The sequence below is a fragment of the Vipera ursinii genome (genome assembly GCF_947247035.1).
Source record: "Vipera ursinii genome assembly, chromosome: 3".
NCBI classification, from domain to species: domain Eukaryota; kingdom Metazoa; phylum Chordata; class Lepidosauria; order Squamata; family Viperidae; genus Vipera; species Vipera ursinii.
Window position 1 is genome coordinate 94,628,922 of NC_139516.1, and position 19,173 is coordinate 94,648,094.

Consider the following 19,173-nt stretch of genomic DNA (forward strand, 5'->3'; position numbering starts at 1 on the left):
GTTGGAAATGTAAATGTAAAGAAAGAACTTTTTTTCCAGTTCTAATGGATTTGTGAGAAAGCAAAGATTACTGGGATAAGATTCATATTTTAATGCAGAAAATTCTTAAAATGAATATACAAATTAAAACAGAGATTTTTCTTTTAGGCTTAATGGACAAAGAACTTGGAAAAAAAGTGTGGAATATATCAGCTAAAATGCTTTATGCATGAAAATGGAAAGATACCTTAATTGCCACGGTGGATATGTGGCTGGAAAAACTGATGGAGCAAGAAGGAATAGCCAAATTAACTGCTCTAATCAAAGAAAAAATACACCCAATTTTGTTTCTACTTGGAAACTGCTTCTGAATTTTATACTTGATATGGAAAAAAATATGAAAGGTTGACTTTGGGTGCTGCTTGATTAGATACATTTGTTGTTGTAGAAATGGTTAGTATATACTAAGTATATAAAAGTAAAAAGTTGAGGCTGTAATATTATTTTATTCTTCTATGCTAAAAGAGTCAGAAGTCAATATTTTTTTTTCTGTTTTCCCCTTTCTCATACACTGCCATCTCTCCCCTTTTACCTCACCCACATTTTTCCACTATTTTCATTTTTATTTCTGCTTTATATTTTTCATAAGCTTAATAAAATTATGTTAAAAGCAGCATGCATGTGATTGAAAGATGTTCTCTGAATTTAAATCACAACTGATAAATGGACTGACAGAAACCATGGATAAAACAACTTATTTGGATTCTCTGCTAATCAAATGGAATCAATCCATCCTATCCATCTGCCTTACAGGGGTTTTTTTTACAGGTTTTTTATGTGAATACATAAAATGAGATTTGTAAAATGTAACATCCAACTTGGTAACATAAAGGATACTGTTTGCTGAGATTATTTGCAAATATAAATTAAAGGTGTTAAACTGGCATTTGCTAGCTTTTCTACCTAGCAGTTATTTAAATGCTTTTTTCTTTAGTTTTCTAAATCGTTACTTAGAGATATCAAATGAGATTATGAGCCTTCAAGGATTTTCTTCACTTAGGAATTTAGAATGTTCTGGTATAACATTTCCTTTGTCAAAAGCATTATCAATTTCCACAGATGACTTTTACACATCCTGAAGACTTGCAATGGCATTTTGGATAGGACATTTGATAAATAAATCATTTTACTTACTACTTTGAAATATTTTAAAACTAGAAACCAGCCTGCAATATTTTGAATACCATTCCTCTCTTCATTTCCCCAGGCAATTTTAAAGAAGATATTGAACATATACTTTTCTTATTGTGCTATTCTATCATATTTCTTTTAAAATATTAATTTTATATGTGCCATTTGATTTAGTTCCATGTAACACCAAAGCATAAGAAAAGAGATAAAGGATATAAATTATATCTGTAAAAAAGAGGGTGCTTGAATTTTAGTAGAACATGGAATCAATGTTGCTTTTTAATAGGGTAAAGGAAAGAAATGTTTTCAATTTCTCTTTGACAGATGCTTAAACAAATCATCTTCATTTTCTGAGAAACAGACTTGGAAAAACATTGGGCTATTGGATTTAATATATTATATAATCATTTATTCTATTCATCAATAAAATGATTCCTCTACCTTCTTCTGTCCCTGATGATTCTCCAAATCTGCTCCCATAGGATTGCACCTGGGAGTATCTTCTGAGTAAAAAGGAATATGGAAAAGTCCAATGCAGAGGTCAAAGATGATTGTGTGGTCCCCAACAAGGACATTGACAAACCCACAATTCTAATTTAAGAATTTAAAATTTATGTTGATTAGAGTAGCACTGAGTGTTAATTAGAATTGGTCTTTTCAGTGTTTTCCTGTTTGTTTTGTTAGCAAAGACTGAACATTTTACAGCCTTTGATTATCTATCCTGAGGACACACTACCTCCATCAAGAAATATAAAACAGTACCAAAAGATAAAACAGAGCAAACTCAGAATGAAAATAAAAGTAGAAAACATAAACAAAAAAATAAGTTTACCTGAATGTATATAAGAAGTTGTGGTAGATGAACTTTGGATCATAGTCACTATCTTCAGATGTTGCAAATAATACATAATTTGGTCTCCCAAACATCTGGCTAGCAGTACTTCCAGAGAAAACATACACAGTCTATTCTCCCAGGTAAAGGTTGTGCATTTTCCTACTTGTATGGTTCTTTGGTTTCAGATCAGCAGAGGTTTGCCAGACATTTGTTACAGTGCAGCTAGGTAAGAATCTTTACTGCATAGTAGAATGGGTGCAGTTAAAGCTGTTGATGCTGTGAATCTTTATGTCTGGGGTCTCCTCTTATAGCCACTGCATTTTTAATCCAGAACTTCTTTTTCTTGACTTTTCCATAGCTTTGATTTTTTCACTTTGCAAATGTAACAGTTGGTTGTTGCCATCATCAGCATTAGTATCTTGGGAAACTCCCTTCTTGTTTTAACAGTAATTTTATTAAAGATTACAGTTACAACAATAAGAGCTAACACAAAATGAGAAAAGACAGAAAAATAAAAAGGAAAAGTGTTATGTATTGGCTGACCGCATGGAGACATGAACAAGACCGGGTAGTACATAGATCCGTTTATTGATTACAAGATGGAAAATGCCGTTCACGCTCCCCGATGCCCCTTTTATATTTCTGATGTCCCTTTAAATTAACCAACCCGGTTGCTCTATTTTCCCGCCGAACAGGTTAACCAATCAGGGCACCTGACAGGTGCCACCTGGTGTTGAGGTGGCTGCACTCACCTGACGAACTACGTACATAACACCCCTTCCCCCCCAACGAGAACAAAACTGCAGTTGAAAATTCCCTAGTCTTCATTTCCACCCATCACCCCCTAAGACCTCACAAAGTCCCTGAGATATGCCGGGGTTTTGTGTATCCTGGCAAAACGTCTTCCTGGCCGATTCCCGGCCCCTGGTTCATTCTCACTGTTTAGATCACATTTGCCTTCCCCAGCAATGTCGGCCTCCCTTCCTGCTCTTGGCTGAGCCCCCTCCCTTGTCAGATCTGTATGGGATTCCTGCTGAGGCTGCTGCGCTGGTACTTTACTCCTGTGTTCTGCTATTAGTTCGCCCTCATGTGATGACCGATCATCCCTTGCATTTGCAGATACTGGCATTGTTTGTGGTGGTGGTGTTTGTTCAACTTGATGCTCTGGTGGTGGAAGTGGTGGCTGTAATACAGCCGTTAGGCCCTCTCGTTGTTGTTGCTGGTTCTCCGGTGCCCACTTTCTGAGTTGGTCAATATGTCTTCTGACCTGGCAGCCCCCTTCCCCCTCAACAACATATGACAATGGCCCCATTTTGTCAACCACCACTCCTTGCATCCACTTCTCTCCCATTCCATAGTTTCTGGCCCACACTAATTTCCCCACGGCCAGATCCCTGGCTGTGTTGGGTTGTTCCGCCTCTGTGGCCACCCTGTCTGGGTGAAGTCTGTCCAATCTAGTTATTAGTCTTTTTCCCCAGCGCAACTCCGCTGGGCTCTTACCCATAGCCGTACAGGGTGTTGTGTGTTGCGCCAGTAAGAATTGAGCCAGTCTCTGATGCCAATCACCCGCTATGATGCATCTCAGCATGTCTATTGTTGATCTTACCATTCTCTCTGCCAAGCCATTACTGGACGGATGGAAGGGCACCGCCGTTGTGTGTCTAATCAAGTTAGCCTTGATGAAATCCTGGAATTCAGTAGATGTGAATTGAGGCCCATTATTAGATACAATCACATCAGGTAATCCATGTGTGGCAAAGAGCCCCCTCAGCACCTGTATGGTCTTGGCAGACATCATACTTTTCACAGGCACCACTTCTAACCACCTAGAGTAGCTGTCCACAGCCACTAAGAATAGCTGCCCTTGAAATGGTCCGGCATAATCTATGTGCACCCTGGACCACGGGTTGCGTGTGGTATCCCACCTGTGCACAGGAGCATGTGGATGCTCAGGCCTGGACCTTTGACATTGGTAGCACCTGGCTACTTGTTCCTCAATGGCTTTGTCCAGGCCTGGCCACCATAGGTAACTCCTTGTGAGGGCTTTCATGCACACAATTCCAGGGTGATCCTGGTGCAGGTCTTTTAAGACTCTGTTTCTGAGCTTGTCTGGAGCTATCACCCTGTTACCCCATAACAGACATCCTCCTCACAATGTAAGCCTGGAACTGTAGCCCTGGGCTTTTGTCTTGCCAGCCAGATTGCACCCACAATGCCACTCTGCTAAGCACAGCGTCACTTGCTGTGCCAACTGCGATTTCTCTCGCCGTGAGTGGACAGTCAGGGAGTTCTTGAATAGCTAAGACTTGACCTGCTGGTGCGGGATCAGGGTCAATTTCTGGTAAAGGCAATCTGCTTAATTTAATTTAATTTAATTTAATAATATTTCTATACCGCCCTTCTCCCTGAGGACTCAGGGCGCGGTTCACAGGGAAAGAATAAAATACAAAGTTTCAAATATTAAAAGGAAATTAAATAATTGCCCGATTTTAAAACAATTGATATATTACAATTATAAAACCCCAAAGATAATATTAAGAATACAAGAATAAAAAAAAAACCCACCAATCCCCCATCAGGCTAGGCCGGCTTGTACAAACAAAAACGTCTTGAGATCGCGACGAAAGGAGCGAAGATCGGGCGCCATCCGGAGCTCTACCGGTAACTGATTCCATAGTTCCGGAGCACCCAGAGAAGGATCGCCCCCTGGGGGCCACCAATCAACATTCTCTGATCGGTGGCACCCTGAGGAGACCCTCTCTGTGGGAACACACAGGGCGCAGGGAGATTGATGCCGGCAGCAGGTGTTCCCTGAGGTACTCCGGCCCCCTGCCATGTAGGACTTTGAACACCATTACTAGTACCTTGAATCTCACCCGGAAGGCAACTGGTAACCAATGCAGCTCACGGAGCAAAGGTGTAATGTGGGAGTATCGGGAGACTCCCAACACAACTCTCGCGGCTGCATTCTGTACCAGTTGGAGCTTCCGGGTGGTCCTCAAGGGCAGCCCCATGTAGAGAGCGTTGCAGTAGTCCAGACGAGAGGTCACGAGCGCATGAATGGCCGTGCATAAATCATCCCGGCTTAGATAGGGCCGCAACTGCGCACCAGGCGAACCTGGGCGAAAGCCCCCCTAGTCACAGCTCCTATATGGTCTTCCAAGGTGAGCCGTGAATCTAGGAGGACTCCCAAGTTGCGAGCCCTATCTACGGGGGGTAATAGTTCACCCCCCATAGCAAGAGGTGGAATGTCCGAATAAACCCGGGATGAAGGTATGCAAAGCCACTCAGTCTTGTTGGGGTTGAGTTGAAGTCTGTTCCTCCCCATCCAGACCCGAACCGCCTCCAGACAACGGGACATCACGTTGAGGGCATCACTGGGGTGGTTTGGGGTCGAAAGGAAAAGCTGGGTATCATCAGCATACTGATGATACCCAACTCCAAGGCGTCTGTGTGGCCCATCTCCTTTCAAGGTCTGTAAACTATTTTGTACGAATATGCAGAGAGGAATATTGACCATCTTAGCATCCTTGGGGACAGTATGTGTTTGTCTGTTTGATGTAAATAATCCCAGCAAGGGTTTATGGTCTGTGAAGATGGTAAACTCTCTTCCATATAAATAATCATGGAATTTTTTTACACCTGCGACAATTGCCAACGCCTCCTTATCTATTTGGGCGTAATTCCTCTCTGCCCTGGATAAGTTCCTGGAGTAGTAAGCAATGGGCTTCTGTTCCCCATTTGCCTCCAGATGGCTTATTACAGCGCCCACCCCATATGGTGATGCGTCACAAGCTAAACAGATGGGTTTGTTTTCAATGAAATGTGTTACTGTGGAACTACTGGACAGTAACTGTTTGAGGTTCTTGAAACTATTATCGTGAACCTTATTCTATGCCCACAGTGTTTTTTTGTCTAATAACCTGTGCAAAGGCTCAGCTATAGCAGCCTTGTGGGGCAAGAACGTATGGTAAAAATTAATTAACCCCAAGAAAGCTTGTAACTCTTCCTTATTTTTTGGAGTAGGAGCCAATTTAATAGCTTTAATTTTTGATTCAGTGGGATGAATACCCTGAGCATCAATCCTATAGCCCAAGAACTCCGTGGATGCCACTCCTATGCAGCATTTCTCTCTTTTGAGCTTGAGGCCAGCTGCTCTAAATCTGTCAAGCACAGCCTCTAGCCGGTTAGCCAATGTTTCCTCATCTTCCCCAGCAATTAACACATCGTAAAAGTAGGGGCAAACCCCAGGGATACCTTTTAATGTTCTCTCCATCACTTCTTGGAAAATCCCTGGGGCTGCTGAGTTGCCAAACTGCAGGCGCTTCACCTTGAACGCTCCCCTGTGCGTTACTATGGTTTGCGCATCAGCTGTTTTCTTAGTTACAGTTAGCTGCTGATATGCCTGCGCCAAATCTAATTTGGCAAAGATGGCGCCCGACTGGATTGCTGAGAGGACATGCTTCACTGTCGGAACTGGGTAAGCATGTGGATTTAAAACCCGGTTCAGGGTGGCTTTATAATCCGCACAAATTCTAATTTCCCCATTGGGTTTGAGGGGGGTGACGATGGGGGGTTTCCCAGGTCCCTCCTTCCACCAGTTCTAATACTCCCTGGCCTACTAACTTTTCCAGTTCGCTCTCAATTTTATGCTTGAGAGTGAACAGAACTCTCCGGGCCTTAATTTTCATGGGAAGTACCTCCAGGTTTAAATTAAATTTAATGGGGGGCCATGTATTTGCCCAATGTCCCATTGAACACGTCTGCAAATTTTTTGCAAACAGATTCGAGGATCCTGGGCTGGATTGAATTGATTCCCCCTAGCCAGATATCTAATGCCCTGAACCAGTTAAGCCCTATCAAATTAGCTCTCCTGCCCTCAGTTACCAGCACTTCCAATGGACCCTTAAACCTCTTAAAACATACCTCTACAGTGGCTTTACCCTTTAATTTAATTGGGGCCTGTTGGAAGTCTGTCAGCTGAATTGGAGTGGGTCTGAGGTGAATCTGCTGGCCACTCCTGTCTGAAATTGAGGACAATGCCTCCCACAAAATTATGCATACTGAGGCTCCTGAATCGATCTCCATCTTGCAGGGAATTCTGTGCAAGAGAACCTCAATTTTACGTCCTAACATCTGATTTATGGTGGAGCGGCCCGTGGATGCCACCCCATTTCCCTGGTTAGAAGTTAATGCTTGGGGCCAAAAGGGCTCGGTGCCGCAACGAAGGGAATTTTTGGTACCTGGTGCCCACGCGTCTAAATCGTGGAGGCTGTCCCGGACTCGGCTTCTGCAGATGGTCTGGATGTGACCCATCTTGCTGCAGGCATGACACTTCATGCTGCAGAATCTGCACAATGCTCTTGGGTGGTTTGCCCCGCAGCTGCTGCATTTTTGCTCTGTGTCTCTGCGGCTGTTGTTTGTGTCCTTCGGTGATCTGGTTGTTGTTGTTGGTCTCTTTGGTCTTCCTGCAGTGTTGCAGTGGTTGTTCCAGATTGGTGTCCTCTTGAACCGTTGGGTTATTTCGTCAATCTCCACCTCGAACTTGAGGTCTTCCACTCCGCTGTCCACAATGTTTCCTTGGTGAATAGATACACTCACACCATTGTTAGGTTGGAGGGAGTCTCTTAAGTCGGTGACTTCGTGGGTCATTAAATCATCCAGGACCTCTTGTAGATCCCCGGTGGGCTTCTCGATCACCTTCTGCTGTAAACATTCATCTCTTAGCCCAAGCACCACTCTGTCCCAGATCCTTTCGTCCAGGTCCATAAACTTGCATTGGCAAGCGGCTTCTTGTACCGCCGCTATGAAATCTGTGAGGGATTCGCCTGGTAGCTGATTCCGATGCTCGAATTTCATTCTCCAATAGAGCTCAGATCATCTAGGCATAAAGTGCTGGCTCAGTCTTTTTTTAAGGTCGGCATAGGACACAGAGGCAACTGCTGTGGGATGGCACAGACCCACAGCTACCTTATACACCGCCAGTCCACTGAGGGCCAACAATGCTGCTGCTTTCCTGCAGTCCTCAGTGATGCCATTTACCAGCAAGTATCCCTCTACTTGCCTCATGCGAGCCACCAATTCCTCAGGGTGCCGTATGTCGAATTCCCTCACGATGTCGAGCTTCGACATTCCTCCGCCTTAGTCTGACGGCTTTTTAAATTTCCCACAGTGCGCTGCTGTCTCTCCGCTGTCCGCTCCGTGCAGCAGATGCTGTCCAGCTTCTCCGGAGATCAGACTCAGTGTGCTTCACAGATCCCATCCTCGTCGCCACTGTTATGTATTTATTTATTTATTTATTTATTTATTTATTTATTTATTTATTTATTTATTAGTTTTTATAAACCGCCCTTCTCCCGAGGGACTCGGGGCGGTGTACAGAGGAAGGAATGTATACAGATTGAACAATAAAAATAAAAATAATAAGAAACAATAGTGAAAACAAACTGGGACCCCAATTAATGCTATCATGCCAGGCCGGACTGCTGGAACAGGAAAGTTTTTAAGTCGCGTCGGAAGGTACGGAGGTCGGGGGCCATCCGGATTTCGGTTGGTAAGCTGTTCCAGAGGGCTGGCGCACCCACTGAGAATGCCCTCCCCCTGGGGGCCACCAGCCGACATTCCTTGAGCGGTGGCACCCTGAGGAGGCCCTCTCTGTGGGAGCGCACAGGACGGTGGGGTGCTGACATTGGCAGAAGGTGCTCCCGTAGGTAGTCCGGACCCATGCCATGTAGGGCTTTGTATGTCATTGTTAGCACCTTGAACTTCACACGGAAGGCAACCGGAAGCCAGTGCAGCGCAGTGCAGGTATTGGCTAACCGCGTGGAGACATGAACGAGACTGGGTAGTACGTCAATCCGTTTATTGATTACAAGATGGAAAATGCCGTGCACATATCCCCGGTGCCCCTTTTATATTGCCGATGTCCCCTTAAGCTAACCAACCCGATTGCTCTTTTTTCCCGCCGGACAGGTTAACCAATCAGGGCACCTGACAGGTGCCACCTGGTGTTGAGGTGGCTGCACTCACCTGACGAACTACATACATAACAAAAAGTATAAAATGCAGAAAAGAATGAAAAAAGGAAAAATAGAAAGAAAGTGGAAAGAGAGAAAAATAAGAATATAGTAAAGAAAAAAATAGAGAGAGAAATGACTCCACCTTCATCACAAGTATAATAAATATTGTTAGTAAAATATTATTTTCTTTTAAAATACAACAAATGATCTTTTCTTCTCACATCCTATCACTTCTATATAAACATGGCACAAGAGAAGTTTATTTCTGGGGCCACCTATCCAGTGGTGGGATTCAGCTGGTTCGCACCACTTTGGCAGAACTGGTAGCTAATTTTTTGTTGCCCAGGCCCAGAATGGACTTCCAGAAGCAGCATCCACACAGACAACTGATTGTTCACATATTTGAATCCCACAGTTGCACCTATCCCTGAAGGTATTTGCCCATCCCATCAGTTCAAGAGGAAGGGGGAGCTACAGGTCCCCTTCCTTAACTAACATAACACAGGAGATGAACTTTTCCACCCGACTAGTAGAACTGTCTTCCCAGAGATCTGACAGACATCCATTTTCTTGGCCTATTGGGAGGCTGTGAAGAGCTGGTTCTTCCCTCAAGTGTTAGGCTTTGGTGATACCAGAACTATCAGATGTATGGGGAAGCATTGCCCATAGGGGAACCATGAAGAATAGTTTTGTTGTTACTATCTTGTTTATATTTTATTCTTATGCTGTGAGCCCTCTAGAGTTATTGTATAGAAGTTGGGCAGCCATGTAAGCCAAACAAATAAACTGAACTTGTCATTGCACCTCACTGTGTTTCATAGTTGAAATCAAAGCAATGTCTAATTCTTAGCTATCCCGATACTATGATCCCTTCCTGAAATTGGAATTTGTTTGATGTACTTCAAATGTTATAATATTGTACTTTACATGAGATAGCTAGGAGAGCCATGAATGTCCCTTGGCAGAGTTATGCAGTCATGAGCATTAAAGCCATGGAGCAAAAAAAAAATTGGATAAGGTTGTGTTCTGATTGGCAACTAGAGAGTGAAAGTAATGTCCTGCTAAGTTATTCCTGGAAATTTTTGATTTCTTGGCTAATAATGTTTATAAAACACAGGATATGCTAATTAATGGGATTGCATGCAGATGAAATCTGTGCCTACATTGCAATAATTCCACTTTAAAGACAATGAAATCTTATGGTTCCAAACAGATTAATGTGCAAATATACAGAGGAGCTCACTTATGAATAAATGACCTTCTAGACAAGTACATACATTAAATGTGGTAATATATTTAAAATTAATCTAAATATCCCAGAAAATCGCATTTTCAAGAAAAAAGCTATGCTGGCACTTCATGCTGTTAAGTATTTAATGGAAATGTTTTATGTGCTGATGCATAGTGTTTAGTTTGCCTTCCTGCAGCTAATACAGTATTGTCTGTACTGAAAGCTTCTTAATCCAAGATTTTTTTTGTGGTAAGGTCAGCAATTTATCTACCATGGAGTAAACCTTTTAATTACAAATCCATCTTCACACATGCAATTGTACTCAAAAGGATTTAATCTATTTGGAGGTTTCTGGCGTTCCTTCTTCCTGCTTCCTACCATCTATCTGGTATTGTCAGTCTTATGAGACAGACCAGATCAGGAAACCAATTCCGTAGACTAGAATTAGACTTTATTGAGCTAGGCTACGTGTTTTGCCTTTACTCCCTCTTATAAACCATTGAATCAAGGAGGAACCAGTCTGAGCATTATCCTAACAATATATCCTTTCCCTGGGACTCAAGGAATGGTTCTCCCCTTGTTTTTATACTGGCTTCTGAATCTCCATGTGTCTCTCTGTCAGTATGTATCAAGTTCCTGCCAGGTCCTTGCTTGGTGAGACCTATATGTATTCTCCCTAGGTAGAATAAGCATGACGAACATTAAAGAAGTGATTGATAATATCATCATAGCAAATGTTGGCAAAGGATTTGTCCATATCTCTATTTCTTTTATACCCAGGTTCTTTCTATTCTCCAAATCCTTCCCATCACATTTGTGTGTGTGTGTGTGGGGGGGGGGAGAAATGGAAACTGTTGATTCTTGTTTTTTAAAAGCACCAAATTCTTGTCCATCTATACTGGTGAAATTCAGTTGGTAATGTTTGGAAGATCACATTCCAGTTGTTAAGAATGAGCATTCAGTTATAAAAATAAGTGGAAACAAGCCTAAATCCTGTATGTTTTGGGCTTTTGCTACTTTCAGGACCAATTTTTTTCTAGGAAGAATGTGAGGCTATATGAGCTGACATGGAGGGGATGCTATAGAAAGCTCAGAAGCTGCTACTAAGAATGAGCAGAAAATGTCATCTCTTAGTAGCAGCTTCCTCACTATTATCATCTGAGATAAGGCTGGCTTCCACTTTCTTCCACTTTTTTACCCTTTACAAAGTAACTGAAGACCTTTTCCTCCTCTACCGAGCTCACAGCAAAGGTTTTTATATATTTATTAAAAGATTTTAATACTTGGACATTATGAAAATTTTGTTGTAAGCTGTCTGGAGCTGTCTGAATAAATAATATAAAAAACATTTGTAAATCAATAAAATAAATAAGCACCAATAATCATAGTTTATTGAGTAGGTCTTTTTTAATAAGTTTTTTATTGATTTTCCAATATTACAATAGTATCTTTGAAAAGCAATGTGGTGTCTGGGTTACAATAGTTCCATTTTGTACAAATACATATTATTACAAATCTCCAATTTGTTATAACCAGAATTTCCTCTCTTTTTTCCTTTGATACATATTATCTCTTATCTAAATAAACATACTTCTTATTTTTATCCATCAGTTATTAAGTAGTTTTCTTACATTTATCAATACTTTAATATATTTTATATTTTAACATTGCATCTTTAAGACATCAAACACCTTATATACTTTTCCAGCTTTAATTTTGCATTAATATTAAAATTAAACATTTGAAAGTTTCTCAATTTTATATCTCTTATATGCACTAAATATTACAACTTTCCTACCTGGCTAGATAAGTCTTTTAAATCTTTATTGATTATTGATTAGCCCTTGGGCCATATCAAAGTGCAAAGTTCCAGCAACAAATTGTTACTAAAATTTGATAAAGACAATTTAAAATGAAATTTGATAAAATACAATTTAAAATGGAATTTGATAAAATACAATTTAAAATGGAATTAAAATAAAATACAATTTAAGATGAAATAGTAATAAAATACAATCTAAAATGAAATTGTAATAATGTACAATAATTTAAGATATAGATAAAATATGATAACATTATATTTCGGAGTCGCCCTTGCAATCTACCCCAATCAGTCCCACATATGCAGATCTCAACTGGCTCATTTTGTTTAAGTACTGTGCTATGTTAAATGTTATTTTCAAGTTCTGGCTGGGCATAAGGTAAGTTATTTTGATATGGGCATCCCAATGGGTCATTCGTTTGGTATATAGACCAAGATACCTGTCTCCCACCCTCTTATACAGGCAACAGTCAAATAGGATGTGAGCCAGGTTCTCTACTTCTGCCGCTCCACAAATGCAGAGACGCTCATTGTATGGTATAGCATGAAATCTCCCATATGTGACCATTGTGTCAAGCTGTTCAAATCCCGCTCTCATAAATATCTCCCTAGGATGTTTTGGGAGTTGTAACTTCAAATAAATGTCTACTTGAAAAGTACATTTGTATTTACTCAGCCATTTCAAGTTACCCACCTTACTAACGATAGCTATATCAGTTTGTGCTTCTATATCCTTAATTCTTTGGTCAACTCTTTTTTTAGATTGTTCTCCTGTTAAGCAAGAAACAGGAAGGCCACAGCTTCTTACAAAATTTGTTAGTTTGGTGATCCAGGAGATTTGTGATTGTAGTTTTATTTGCTCTGGTAGGCATAATTTGGGGAGTCTATCAGTCTCCATTTCATTAACTTTGCACCAGTAGTTATAAGCTCTAATTTTAGATAATGCCTGAATTGTATGACTTCCCAATTCAGCTCTAACTGCTGCAGCAGATGTTCTTGGATCTACACCCAAAATACATCTCAAATGCTGGGACTGTGTTTGTTCTAGGACTGTGGTTGAGTAAAGACCCCAAATTTCTGCTTCATACAAGAGCATTGTTACCTGGCTAGATGAATCTGTCTGTTTCATTTTCTCTGACACTAAGGTGCCTTTTTAAAGTTTTGGATGCTTTCCATCCAATTTACAATGAAATTTGCAAAATAAAGTGAATGATATACTTAAGACTCACTCTGCAAAGTCCATCACCCCAGGAGCACAGAACCAACATTTATCTCTTGAAGTTTCTTGCTGTACTATTGGCAATTTAGAATCAAGGGTTCCACACATTCCAGACCATATGATACAAGTTAACTTCTAGGAGATGCAGTGTTGCTAAAAAAACAGATAAATTGTGCATTTTTGTTACCAGATCTTATGTGAGAGTTCACTGTAGTTTTTTATTATTAAAGAGTTTTACAAATTTTTTTTTACAAAACATCCCCAAAACCCACCCACCCCAACCTCCCCCTCCCCCCCACTTCCCAGAGCTGAATACAGGGTCATAAATATAATAATCATATTCTAACTAAAATTATCCATTATAAAATGAACCAAATTCATAATGTGCTTTAACTCCCCTTTAACATTGATACAGTCAAATTATTAAAAACATAATAATAATAACTTAAACAAAAATATAATCAATACTAATACTAAAGTTAATAAAAATCTAAAATCTACTCATAAGCTAAATGGAACTTTTTAGACCCATATTTATTCTGAATATAATCTATCCATCTCCTCCAAACTGAAATATATCTTTCTTGTGAATGATCCTTCAAATAAGCAGAAATCTTAGACATTTCTGCAAGATTTGATACCTTAAGTACCCATTCTTCTATAGAAGGCAAACTATCCTTCTTCCAATATTGTCCCACCAGTAACCGTGCTGCTGTTATCAAGTTCAACATCAGATTAATTTCTTTAGTATCACAATCTACAACAATACCCAATAAAAACAATTGTGGAGAAAACTTTATCTTTCTCTTAAAAATCTTTTGAATGTTCCACCAAATTTTAATCCAAAAAGCTTTTATATTTCTGCAAGTCCACCACATATGAAAATAAGTAGCATCTAAACTATCGCATCTCCAGCATTTAGACTGTAGGTTAGGATACATGTTAGACAACTTTTTGGGATCCAAATGCCATCTATAAAACATTTTATAAAAATTTTCTCTTAAATTTTGAACCTGAGTAAATTTAACATTTCTGACCCAGATTACCTCCCAAGTATCCAACGGAATTGGTTCCTGTATGTTTTGTGCCCACTTTATCATACAATCTTTAACTAATTCTGTTTTTGAGTCCAATTCAATTAAAACATTATATATCCTCTTTATATGTGCACTGTGTTGAAACTGAAGTCTGTGTCTCATTACTGAGTTCGCACATAACACCAAACTGTAGCATATTTCTACAATGTGACTCAATATAATTCGTCAGTCTTGACACTGTGACTTTGAAACCATGTTTTATGACTTTCAATTACATGAGAATCAGCAAAAGACTCTTTTGCTTATTCTCTGCATCAGGGTTAAAACTAAATATGCCTTCCTGTGATTTGTGAAGGGAAGCTATGATTCATCATGACAGCAATGCTAGCTCAGGCAAAATAAAATTTGCAAAACAGGAACTAGTCTAGGGAGCATCACTATTTTATTATAAAAGACAGATGCACTATAATTGCTTATATTTTGTGCTCATTCTAATCTCATTTCAAAGGAAAAGTGCATTAAATATTCAAGAGAATAGCAGACTCTGAGAGACAGATTGTTCACATCTCCACCCTTAATGCACTCCAAAACACACCCCAAACAGTCCAAGCTTGCCATGTTTTCATTTGTCTGGATCTGCTACATAGTAACAGAGATGTTGAGAGCTTGGAAAAAATTCAGAGAAGAGCAACTAAGATGATCAAAGGCCTGGAGATTAAAACATATGAAGAATGACTGTGGAATTTGGGTTTGGCTAGTCTAAAGAAAAGAATAAATAGTGGAGTCATGATAGCAGTGTTCCAGTATCTGAGGGGTTGTCACAAGAAGGGGTCACATTGTTCACCAGAGCACCAGAGGGAAGGATGAGAAACAATGGTTGGAAACTGATCAAAGAGAGAAGCAACCTGGAATTATGGAGTGAGAACAATCAACCAATGGAACAGCTTGCCTCCAAAAATTGTGGGCGCTCTGTCACTTGAGAATTTTAAGAAGCGACTAGATAATCACTTGTCTGAGATGGTATAGGTTCTCCTGCTTGAGCAGGGGGCTGGACTAGAAGACCTCCAATGTCCCTTCCAGCTCTATTCTATTCTATTTTTTGCCTTCTTAAGTTCTTAGCTAAAGGAGAATGTTGTTACCAATTAACTTATTAAGTCAGAGTAGGGAGCTTGTTAGTTTGCAGCTTGCACTAGGCAAGAAAGTGGCATGCCACTCCAGGGAGCAACTAGAAAGAACTAGCTTGGCTTTCTCTCTAAGTATAAAAAGGTGACTGATTCCCCTCAGGTTTATTTTATGGATTGAGACTGTGATGGCGCAGTGATTAGAATGTAGTATTGCAGGCTAATTCTGCCCACTGCCAGCAGTTCAATTCTCACTAGCTCAAGGTTGAGTCAACCTTCTATCCTTCTGATGTTGGTAAAAGGAGGACTCATTGCTGAGGGAAATATACTGACTCTGTAAACTGCTTAGAGAGGGATGTAAAGCACTGTGAAGCAATATATAAATCTAAGTGCTATTGCTATTCCTATTGAACCTGCTGCGAATAAAATTAACGCAAAAGTGGGACAGTGGGACAGGGTTGATTTCTAATTGGGAGAAAATAAGTCAGTTCAATGCACAGTGGAGTTCTTAAATGATGATCATTACCAAACAGAACTGTGAATAGTCATGGTCTAAAGCCCAGAAACTATCCAATTTGATTATCTTCTTTTTTCTGTAAAGACAACAGATCTTTTTACTAACTTTGAATTTGCATAAACCATTTGTCTTATTGTTTTACAATCAGGCTGCATCATTTGATTGCTTAGCTTCTAATTGAATTTAATTCCAGATGTTTAGCTGTACAGTATCTGACCTTCAAGGCAATTTCTCCTTAAAACTGGTAAAAGTTTGCTGAGAAAAGCAGATGTACAAACAATTGCTTCAAATATCACCTTACCACTCTGAGATAAAAGTGAATTTAGACACTGGACACTTCATCTAGATTTATTCTCCCTCTGATTAGTAGATAACCTGGTTGACAGACACAACCTATGCCCAGATGCTGCTTGGTACAGCACATGTAATTACTTTTTATGCAGCATAATGGAAGAACAGTCAAATCCTGATGGGCCAATCTACTACAATGCATTCTTCATAATTATAATTCATTTAAATGTTAGATATTATTAATTTGTTGATAATGATACTTTTAGATACTATTTAGATACTACTACTAAATATGAATTTTTAAATTTATATTAAATCTTCTCTAACATGGCACCATTTAGATAAATGTTTTATAGTTGAAAAGAGTCTAGGAGAATTCTTCAGTAACTGAGTTTCTAAGACCAGCAGCTCCAAATTAATAGCAGGGCTATATTAGCCACAATCTATTATCACATTATTTCTGTCTTTGTGATATTTTTTGAAAGCTTCATATGTAGATCTTTAGGTAGCAGTAACCTAAGGTACTGTAAGTAAGATCTTTTAGCTAACAGTATACCTCTAATCCTTCTAAATGCAGCCTTGATGACTATTGTCATCCTTTATGAACAGCATATTCCACAGTCTAAAGTGATCATCCTAAGTCTCATGGACACTGCAGCTTCCTTGGTATACACACAGGGACTAAAAAAAAGCTTTAATTAGTCAAAAGGAAAATGGCCAGAACTGTGTTATAAAAAACAATTAAAACTGAAAATGAATTCAGTACCTACGTGTTTGGCAATTATAAGAAGACATAGTGGTCACAACAGTACATTTAAACGAAGTGCTGTTTCAGACTTAATAGCTTAAAATAGACATTTTAAAAATTTGAATTGTCATCTTCTGTAGTCATTACTTCCAAGCTATTTAAGCTTAACAGAAAAAAAAAGTACTAACAATATGAGAGTAATTTCTGAGTTCGGTTTTAATGCTGCTTTCAGGTGATTAACAGTGACAGCATTACTGAACAATTTTTGAAATGAAGTTCTATTTATTTTTGTTCAACAGAGCATATTTGTTACATGTGTATCCTTTATAATGCAGAGTACTTTAAAAAAAACCCTCCAAAATGGGTGTTTTTATCATCTTTTGGATGATAATTTTGAAAGCTACATTCAAACAATTATGTGAGATTTAATCTCTTCTTGCCCAGATTTATCAGCTTCCTGTTTTAAAATATCCTGCTGCTCTTCCCTCCATTTTCTAGACTTCTACAGATTCATAAGAGGACACTTTATTTTATCAAATATTTGTGCCAAATATCCCTTTAAAGTACTATTTGGTAGAACAGAACAGCTCTATTGTTTCTTCAGATACCAGGAGTTCATTGTTGCTATACCTCAATATTATATACAGATGGAATGTCTCAAGCTACTGTACCACATTATCACAGAACAACACCCCCATCGCCGTGGGGAAAAGCATTTTGTCAAAATGGATCCTTCAAGATCCACCCAGACCTACAATTTATCTTCATCAAATATACCCAGCCATCCCATTTCCTTTAGTGATTCATTTTGCAGGTTCTATTCTTCTCTGTCTTTTGGGACTTCTTGATTCATTCCAATTGTTGGACTTCTTGATTCACCGCCCTGAGTCCTTCGGGAGAAGGGCGGTATAGAAATTCAATAAATAATAAAATAATAAATAATTACAGTGTTGAAAACACTGTCAAATTTTCTCTTGTCTTTTATATAAAATTATTTCCATACAGTGGCTACTTCTTTCTTTGTATTTAGCATCCGCTTGCTTCTCCTTCCACTCAACTTTCCTAATAAGGAAAAGTTAACTAAGATGCTTCTGTTAAGGCACATTTTTTTCTTCTAATAACGTATCTTAGCCTTCCTGGAAAGTTCCATGATGCTGTAGGGTACTAGCTTAGCCAGTGGTTTTAAGAGAGTTTGGTAGGTAATTGTTACTTCTCACTTTGGCTATTTACACATCCTTAAAAAAATAAAGTTTATTTATTTTTTGACAGAAATAAAAGTAGTTACTATTATCTTTTTAGGTTTTAATATTTCCCAATCTAGCTTTTAGCTGGAGCATTCCCTATAGATGTTTCCTATCCTAATACTAATATATCCAAACAAGGAAGCTAACTAGCTAGCAGCTGCCACCAGATAAAGGGGACATTAGCCTCTTCTTAAAATCAAATTAATTTTTTCATACATTTAAAAACAACCCTAACCAGATAGTTTGTCATGTCTTCACTAGGCATACAGTTTATTTTGGGAATATTGCCTGCATTCTCCAAAGTTGCTTCTCAGGACAGCCACTTTGCTCTATAATTCAGCTTTGTTACAGAAATGATGGAAGCAGGCATGGAAATGACACTAAAAGGCCTGTAAAGCTGGACAAGCAGGGCAAAAAAGAACAATTTATATTTTGCCTTATGCACACAACAGTCCTGAAACACTGTCTGACTGAATAAAATGCATACAACACTAAGAGGAACTCAGAGCTATTTTTCTAGCCCAATTATGAATTTCAAAGCCTCAGAAAATGGAAACATCTGCTGGAGCCACAAATAGCTACTTGCTGGCTGAGAACAGCAGGAGTGCTCACAGTTAATCATCTGTGCTGCTAGCAGGAATCACTTTAGCCAACATGAATGAATAAAGAGCTTTTTGGGAGCTGGACTTAATGGAGTATTTCCTTCTCTATAAAGCAGGTGGGCTTGCGTAAACAATGTTGCACTGCAAAGAAGGCAATTCCCTTTACTAGGAATTAAGAGAGCTGTACTTGCTGCTCAAAATGGGCACTCTTAAAATATCTTGTTTTTTTTTTAATCAGACATTGGGTGTTTGATATCTTTTGTGCACACAGATGTCAGAATGATGGAGAGTTAATAGCTAAGATGCAACAAAAAGAA